Source organism: Meles meles, chromosome 7 (genome assembly GCF_922984935.1).
Source record: "Meles meles chromosome 7, mMelMel3.1 paternal haplotype, whole genome shotgun sequence".
NCBI lineage: Eukaryota > Metazoa > Chordata > Mammalia > Carnivora > Mustelidae > Meles > Meles meles.
In genome coordinates, this window is record NC_060072.1 from 97,379,629 (window position 1) to 97,387,339 (window position 7,711).

The window sequence follows — 7,711 nt, forward strand, 5'->3', positions numbered from 1 at the left end:
AGAAAGGCTACACAATGGAGAATATTTTCAACAAATGGTGCTGAAACCACTGGACAGCCACATGCAAAAAAAAAGAGAAAAAGAATCTAGACATAGGCTTTACACAATTCACAAACATTAACTCAAAATGGATCATAAATCTAGGTGTAAAATGCAAAACTATAGATTCCTGAAAAAATAACATAGACGGGGAGCCTGCTTCCCCCCCTCTCTCTGCCTGCCTCTCTGCCTACTTGTGATGTCTCTCTCTCTGCCAAATAAATAAATAAATAATCTTAAAAAATAACATAGAAAATCCAGGTGATCTTGGGTATGGCAATAACTTTTTAGATACAACACTAAAGACACCATCCATGAAAGAAATAATTATAAGCTGGGGGCGCCTGGGTGGCTCAGTGGGATAAAGCTTCTGCCTTTCACTCAGGTCATGATCCCAGGGTTCTGGGATCGAGCCCCGCATCGGGCTCTCTGCTTGGCAGGGAGCCTGCTTCCTCCTCTCTCTCTCTCTCTGCCTGCCTCTCTGCCTACTTGTGATCTCTGTCTGTCAAATGTATAAATAAAATCTTTTTTTTTTTAAGATTTTATTTATTTATTTGACGGAGAGAGAGATGACAAGCAGGCAGAGAGGCAGGCAGAGAGAGAGGAGGAAGCAGGCTCCCTGTGGAGCAGAGAGCCTGATGCGGGGCTCGATCCCAGGACCCTGAGATCATGACCTGAGCCGAAGGCAATGGCTTAATCCACTGAGCCACCCAGGCGCCCCGCAAATGTATAAATAAAATCTTAAAAAAAAAAAAGTTAAAAAAAAAAGAAATAATTATAAGCTGGATTTCATTAAAATAAAAAAATTCTGCTCTTTGAAAGACAACATCAAGAGAAAAGAAAAACAAGTCATATACTGGGAGAAAAATTTGCAAAAGACATATCTGATAAAAAGGATGTTATTCAAAATGCACAAAGAACCCTTAAATTCAACGATAAGAAATGAACACCTGATTAAAAATTGGGAAAAGGACATGAACAGACACTTCACCAAAGAAGATAAATATATGGCAAGTAATCATTGAAAAATACTCCACATCATATGTCATAAGGGAATTGAAAATTAAAACAGCAATCAGGTACCACTACAAATCTATTTGAATGGCCAAAATCCAGAACACTGTCAACACCAAATGCCATGTGGAGCAACGGGAATTTTCATTCATTGCTAATTGGAATGCAAAATGTTATGGCCACTTTGGAAGACACTTTGGCATATTTTTACAAAGTTAAACACTGTATTCTTAGCATACAATCCAGCAATTGCACTCCTTGGTATTTACTCAAATGACTTGAAAACTTATGTGCACACAAAAACTTGCACACGGATGTTTATAGCAGCTTTACTCATAACTGCCAGAACCTGGAAGTAACCAAGGTGTCCTTCAGTAGGTGAGTGGATAAATAAACTGTGGTACACCCAGACATGGACTACTTTTGAGGGATAAAAACAAATGAGCTATCAAATCATGAGAAGACATGAAGAAAAATTAAGTGCATATCACTAATCTGACCACAAACTGTATGATTTCAACTATGTGACATTCTGAAAAAGCAAAACTGTGCAAACAATAAAAAGATCAGGGTTCACTAGGGGTTAGGAGGGAAGAAGGGATGAATAGAGTGATCACAGAGGATTTTTAGGACAGTAAATCTATTCTGCATGAGACTATTAATGTAAATTTATGTCATTATTCATTTGTCAAAACTCAAAGAATTTACAACACCAAGAGTGACCACCAGTGTAAACTGTGAATTTTGAGTGATAGTGATGTGTCAAATGGGTTCACTGTAACAAGTGTACCCCTCTGGTGTGGGATGTTGATAGTAGGGTAGGCTGTTCACATGTGAGAACAGGGGTTATATGGGAACTCTGTACTTCACGTTCAATTTTTTTAGTGAACCTAAAACTGCTGTAAAAAGTAATGTCTATTTTAAAAAATAAAACATTTTAAAGAATAGTAATTCCAGCATCACTGTGATATATAGAATGGTGGATGTGAAGCTTGGAAGACATAGGGTAATCAGCACATCCTCCTTGTAGACAATATAAGAAAACTAGAACAATTTGATTTTAATCATTGACCTCCCAGTGTATAGGATATTGCTTTGATGTGTTTTCATTCTATCTTAATAGTTATTAAACTCCCAGAAGATTTTAGTATTGTTTTTTACTGCCAATGATCATGCAAGATTTTTACCTATTCTCCACTTCATTCTTTCTTACATCTCAGACCTTCCATCAAGAATCTTTGTCCTTTTGCCTGAAATACATCTTTTAGAATTTTCCTTAATGAGACCCCAATGATTGTAAACCCACCTGGGTTTTTGTTTCTGTTTGATTTGAAAATATTGTATTTTGCCCTCATTATTGAGATGAATTTTCACTGGCCATACCATTCCTAGTGGAAATTATTTTCTTTCATCACACTGAAGATACCATCTATTGTCTTCTGGCTTTTATTGCCATTGAGAATTCAGCTCAATCTTATGCAGCTCCTTTGAAGGCAATCTGTTTCTCTGGTTGCTTTTCATCTAATTTTATTTTTATTGGCGTAAAATTTACATGCACACAACTTATATATTGTAGATCAAAGAGTTGGGGTTTTTTTTGTCTTGTTTTGTTTTTGTTTTTGTTTTTTTTGGTCAAAGAGTTTTGATAAATGCGTACACCAGGTAACCCACACTCTGGATGATTTTAAGATCTTCTGTTTTTCTTTATTTAGGGTTATTCAGTTTTACTGTGATATGTCTGTGAATAGATTTCTTTTCATCTATTCTGCTTGAAATTCATTAGGCCTTTTGAATCTGTAGATTTGTATCTTTCATTAGTTCTGGAAAATGCTCAAGTGTTACTTTTGCTTCCATTCCCTTTTACTCCTTCTTGAGCTCCAATTAGTGATATTTCCCACTTTACTCTCTGTATGTCTTATTGTCTCTTTCATATTCCTCTCTTTGTTGCTTTGTATTTCATCCTGAATAACTTCTTCCAGTCTATTTTCTGGTTCATTAATTCTATTTTCAGGTGAATCCAAACTGCTTTTTGAGGGCTTTTTTGCTTTTTGTTTCTTGTTTTTTTTTTTTTTAAGATTTTATTTATTTATTTGACAGAGAGAGATCACAAGGAGGCAGAGAGGCAGGCAGAGAGAGTGAGAGGGAAGCAGGCTCCCTTCAGAGCAGAGAGCCGGACGTGGGACTCGATCCCAGGACCCTGAGATCATGACCTGAGCCGAAGGCAGCGGCTCAAACCACTGAGCCACCCAGGTGCCCTGTTTCTTGTTTTTTTTTTTTTTTTAAGATTTTATTTATTTATTTGACAGAGAGAGATCACAAATAGGCAGAGAGGCAGGCAGAGAGAGGAGGAAGCAGGCTCCCCACCGAGCAGAGAGCCCGATGTGGGGCTCGATCCCAGGACCCCAGGATCATGACCTGAGCCAAAGGCAGAGGCTTTAACCCACTGAGCCACCCAGGCACCCCTGTTTCTTGTTTTTTTAAAGATTTTATTTATTTATTTGACAGACAGAGATCACAAGTAGGCAGACAGGCAGGCAGAGAGAGAGGGAAGCAGGCTCCCCGCTGAGCAGAAAGCCAGATGCAGGGCTCCATCCCAGGACCTGGGATCATGACCTGAGCCAAAGGCAGGGGCCCAACACACTAAGCCACCCAGGCGACCCTTGAGGTTTTTTTTTTTAATTTTTTTCTTTTTTGTTTACAATTTCTTTCTTCCTTCCTTCCTTCCTTCCAAGATTTTATTTATTTATTTGACATGGGGGGTGGGGGGAGAGCAAGCACAAGCCAGGGGAGTGGCAGGCAGAGGGAGAAGCGGGCTCCCTGCTGAACAAGGAACCCTATGTGGGGCTCAGTCCCAGGACCCTGGGATCATGACCTGACCGAAGGCAGCTGTTTAACCAATTGAGCCACCCAGGTGCCTGCTTTTTGAGTTTTTTAAAAGAAAATTTAAATGAAAAATTTAAAATACATTCAAAAGTAAAGTATAATGGGTCTCCATGTACTTATCATCCTGCTTCAACTATTATAAAATATGGTGATTTTGTTTCATGTCTCCCCCACCATTTCTCCCAGACTTCCCCAGAACTATTTTAAAGCAAATGCTAGACATTATATCATTTCATTGGTAAGTACATGAGTATGTATCTCTAAGAGATAAGGACAATTTTTTTTTTTTTTACAAAATCATAACATCTGCTATGGTGAGTGCTGTGAAGTGTGTAAACCTGGCGATTCACAGACCTGTACTACTGGGGCTAATAATATATTATATGTTAATAAAAAATAAAAAGTTAAAAAAATCATAACATCATTATTGCATCCAACAAATTAACAATGATACCTTGCTATTATATAATATCCAACAAGTGTCCAAATTTTCCTAATGAGTTCATAAAAGTCTTTCTATAGATAATTTGATTCAGGACACAAACAAAGTCTATATTTCATTTGGTTGATATATTTCTTTTTTTTAAAATAAGATTTATTTATTTACTAGACAGAGAGAGAGAGAGCCAGAAATGTATGATCAGGGAGAAAGGCAGAGGGAGAAAATCTCAAGCAGACTCCCCGCTGAGTGTGGAGTCCAACATGGGGCTCAGTCTCACCACCCTGAGATCATGACCTAGCCAAAACCAAGAGTCAGACACTTAACCAACTGAGACACCCAGGCCCCCTGGTTGATATATTTCTTAAGCCTCTTTTATTCCATAACAGTTCTCCCCTCTCCCCATTTTTCCTTGCAAGTATTTGTTGAAGAAACCGAGGCATTGATTCTATTTTATTCCTGGTTATATTCCTAATGGTGTTGTTTAATATAATCTCCTACTTCTTATACTTCCTGTAAGTTGATAGTTATATTTAGAATTTTGGGGTTTTTGGGGGCGCCTGGGTGGCTCAGTGGATTAAAGCCTCTGCCTTCGGCTCAGGTCATGATCCCAGGGTTCTGGGATCGAGCCCCGCATCAGGCTCTCTGCTCTGTGGACAGCCTGCTTCCTCCTCTCTCTCTCTGCCTGCCTCTCTGCCTACTTGTGATCTCTGTCTGTCAAATAAATAAATAAAATCTTAAAAAAAAATGTCCTTAGAATTTTGGGGTTTTTTTGCAAGAATCCTTCCTAGATAATGCTCTGTGGTTCCTATTGTATCCCATTAAGAAAGCACATAGTGTTTCATTGTTTCTCCTTTCATGATATTAAGTTTTTATCAGTGTATGCACATGGTATGGGCTTGATTCACCTATAAGCTTCTTACGTAATGTTTCTGACAGTCATTAATGACTATTGCCTAAATTAATTCATTAGAACTGCAAAGTAATGACAGTTTATTATTCCTCCTGCATTTATTAGCTGGAATTCTTCCATGAAGAATAATTGCTTCTTAAAACTAGTTACTTTATTAAATTTTTAATTTAAAACTTTACTTTTTCATTTCTAGAAACTCTATTTTAAATGTTAGATCATTCTGTTTTCTGATGTAGTTTCAGTGTTCTCCCTTATTTCTTTTAGTAAGCATAATTATTTTATAATATGTGTTAGACAATTACAATATCTTAAGTCCTTAGGGCATTTTTTCATTGCCTTCTACCTTACAGTTTGGATGAATTGGTAAGCCTAATGCGGTTCTGATTTAAAAAAAATTTTTTTTTATTTATTTGAGAGAAAGAGCACGTGATGGGGGGAAGGACAGAGGGATAAGTAGACTCCCTGCTGAGGGAAGAGTCCAATGTGGGGCTTGATTCCCAAACCCTGAGATCATGACATGAGCTGAAGTCAGACGCTTAACTGACTGAGCCACCTAGGAGCCCCGTTCTGATTTTTTTTTTAAGATTTTATTTATCTACTCAATAGAGAGAGAAATCACAAGTAGGCAGAGAGGCAGGCAGAGAGAGAGGAGGAGGGAGGCTCCCTGCTGAGTAGAGAGCCCAATGTGGGACTTGATCCTGGGACCCCGAGATCATGAACTGAGCTGAAGGCAGATGCTTAACCCACTGAGACACTCAGGCAAACCACCCTGTTCTGATTTTTGATCCTTGTATGCAACTTGTTCTTTTTGGGAGCTTTTAGAATTATTTCTCTGTGTCCAGTGTTCTGAAATTCTATAATGATGTGTCTTGGTGTGGGTCTGATTTGTTTTGCTGGATAGTGTGCCCTTACAATTTAGAGTCTCAGTTGTTCATTTCAGGGGCATACTTTTGAATAATTGATTTAATTGTTTCTTCCCTTCTGGTTCTTTGTCTTTCTACAACTCTCATTATTCAACCTTCTGGGCTGATCCTCTAATTTTTATTGATTTCCTTAAGTAGAGGAAATTTGATTTTCAGTTTTACTCCCCATTCTTTCTATTGAATTTTTCTGCTATCATGGTTTTGATTTCCAAGAGCTCTTTTTGCTTGCCTTCATAGTAATTACATTTTTAAAATAATTTTTTATTTTTTATTAACATATAATGTATTATTAGCCCCAGAGGTACAGGTCTATGAATCGCCAGGTCATAGTAATTACTTTTTAAAATAGCTTCCTGTTATTTTATGGATATATTATCTCTCTGAGGATATTAATGATGGATTTTTTTGGTTTGTCTTATTTTTAAGTTTTTCTCCCTTACAATTTCTTTTTTAAGATTTTATTTATTTATTTGAGAGTGAGAGAGCACAGAGGGAGAGGGAGAAGCAGACTCCCTGATGAGCGAAGAGCCCCACGTGGGGCCTGATCCCAGGACCCAGAGATCATGACCTGAGCCAAGGCAGACACTTAACCAACTGAGCCACCCAGGTCCCCCTCTCCCTTGCAATTTCTGTTTCTTCTAAATTGGTTTTTTTCGGGGTGCCTGGGTGGCTCAGTGGGTTGAAGCCTCTGCCTTCAGCTCAGGTCATGATCTCAGGGTCCTGGGATCCAGCCCCCCATCAGGCTTTCTGCTCAGCAAGGAGCCTGCTTCCTCCTTTCTCTCTGCCTGTCTCTCTCCTACTTGTGATCTCTATCAAAATAAATAATATCTTAAAATGCCTTTTTTTTCCCTCGTCTGTTTGGTTTCTTTCTTGTATATTAAAGGATTTCCTTTAATGTCTAATGATCCTTGGCTGCCTGCTTTTATTTTAGAGTGGGGGCAGTAAAAAGCTGGAAAGACCTATGAGAGCTGGGACATGCAGGCCAAGGGCTTAACTGTAGGATTCTTTCGTCTATTTCGTTAAGAGAACCTTGATGAAAGTATCTTTGGGATTTGTCTTTTGGACTGGTCACATTCCCCAGAGGAGTTTTTCCAAAAGTATAATCATGCTCTTTGCTTATCTTTGTTTAGGAATAAATTTCTAGGGTTTGCTAAGCCTGTTACCATTCCTCCATTTGTTTTCCAGCTTCTAAAATATTGCGCAGTTGTCTCCTTTCCCTTTCTGGGCCTGGAGGATAATCCGGGAATTTGCCCCCCACCCCAACCCCAGTCTTTAACTGGATGCCACCATTATTTCTTTAGGGTAATTTTTTTGGGGAAGACAATTATAGGATCGTGTAGGAAGGTTTTGACACTGATTACCAGACTGCCTTAAAGCTGTATGTATATGCGAAAAGAGGAATGTTTTTACATAACTGTTTTGCAACAAGTATTAAGTAACTTTCATGTGTTTTGCGTGCACTCACCCATTGGCTTCTTACCCATTGGCTTCAATCCTCCA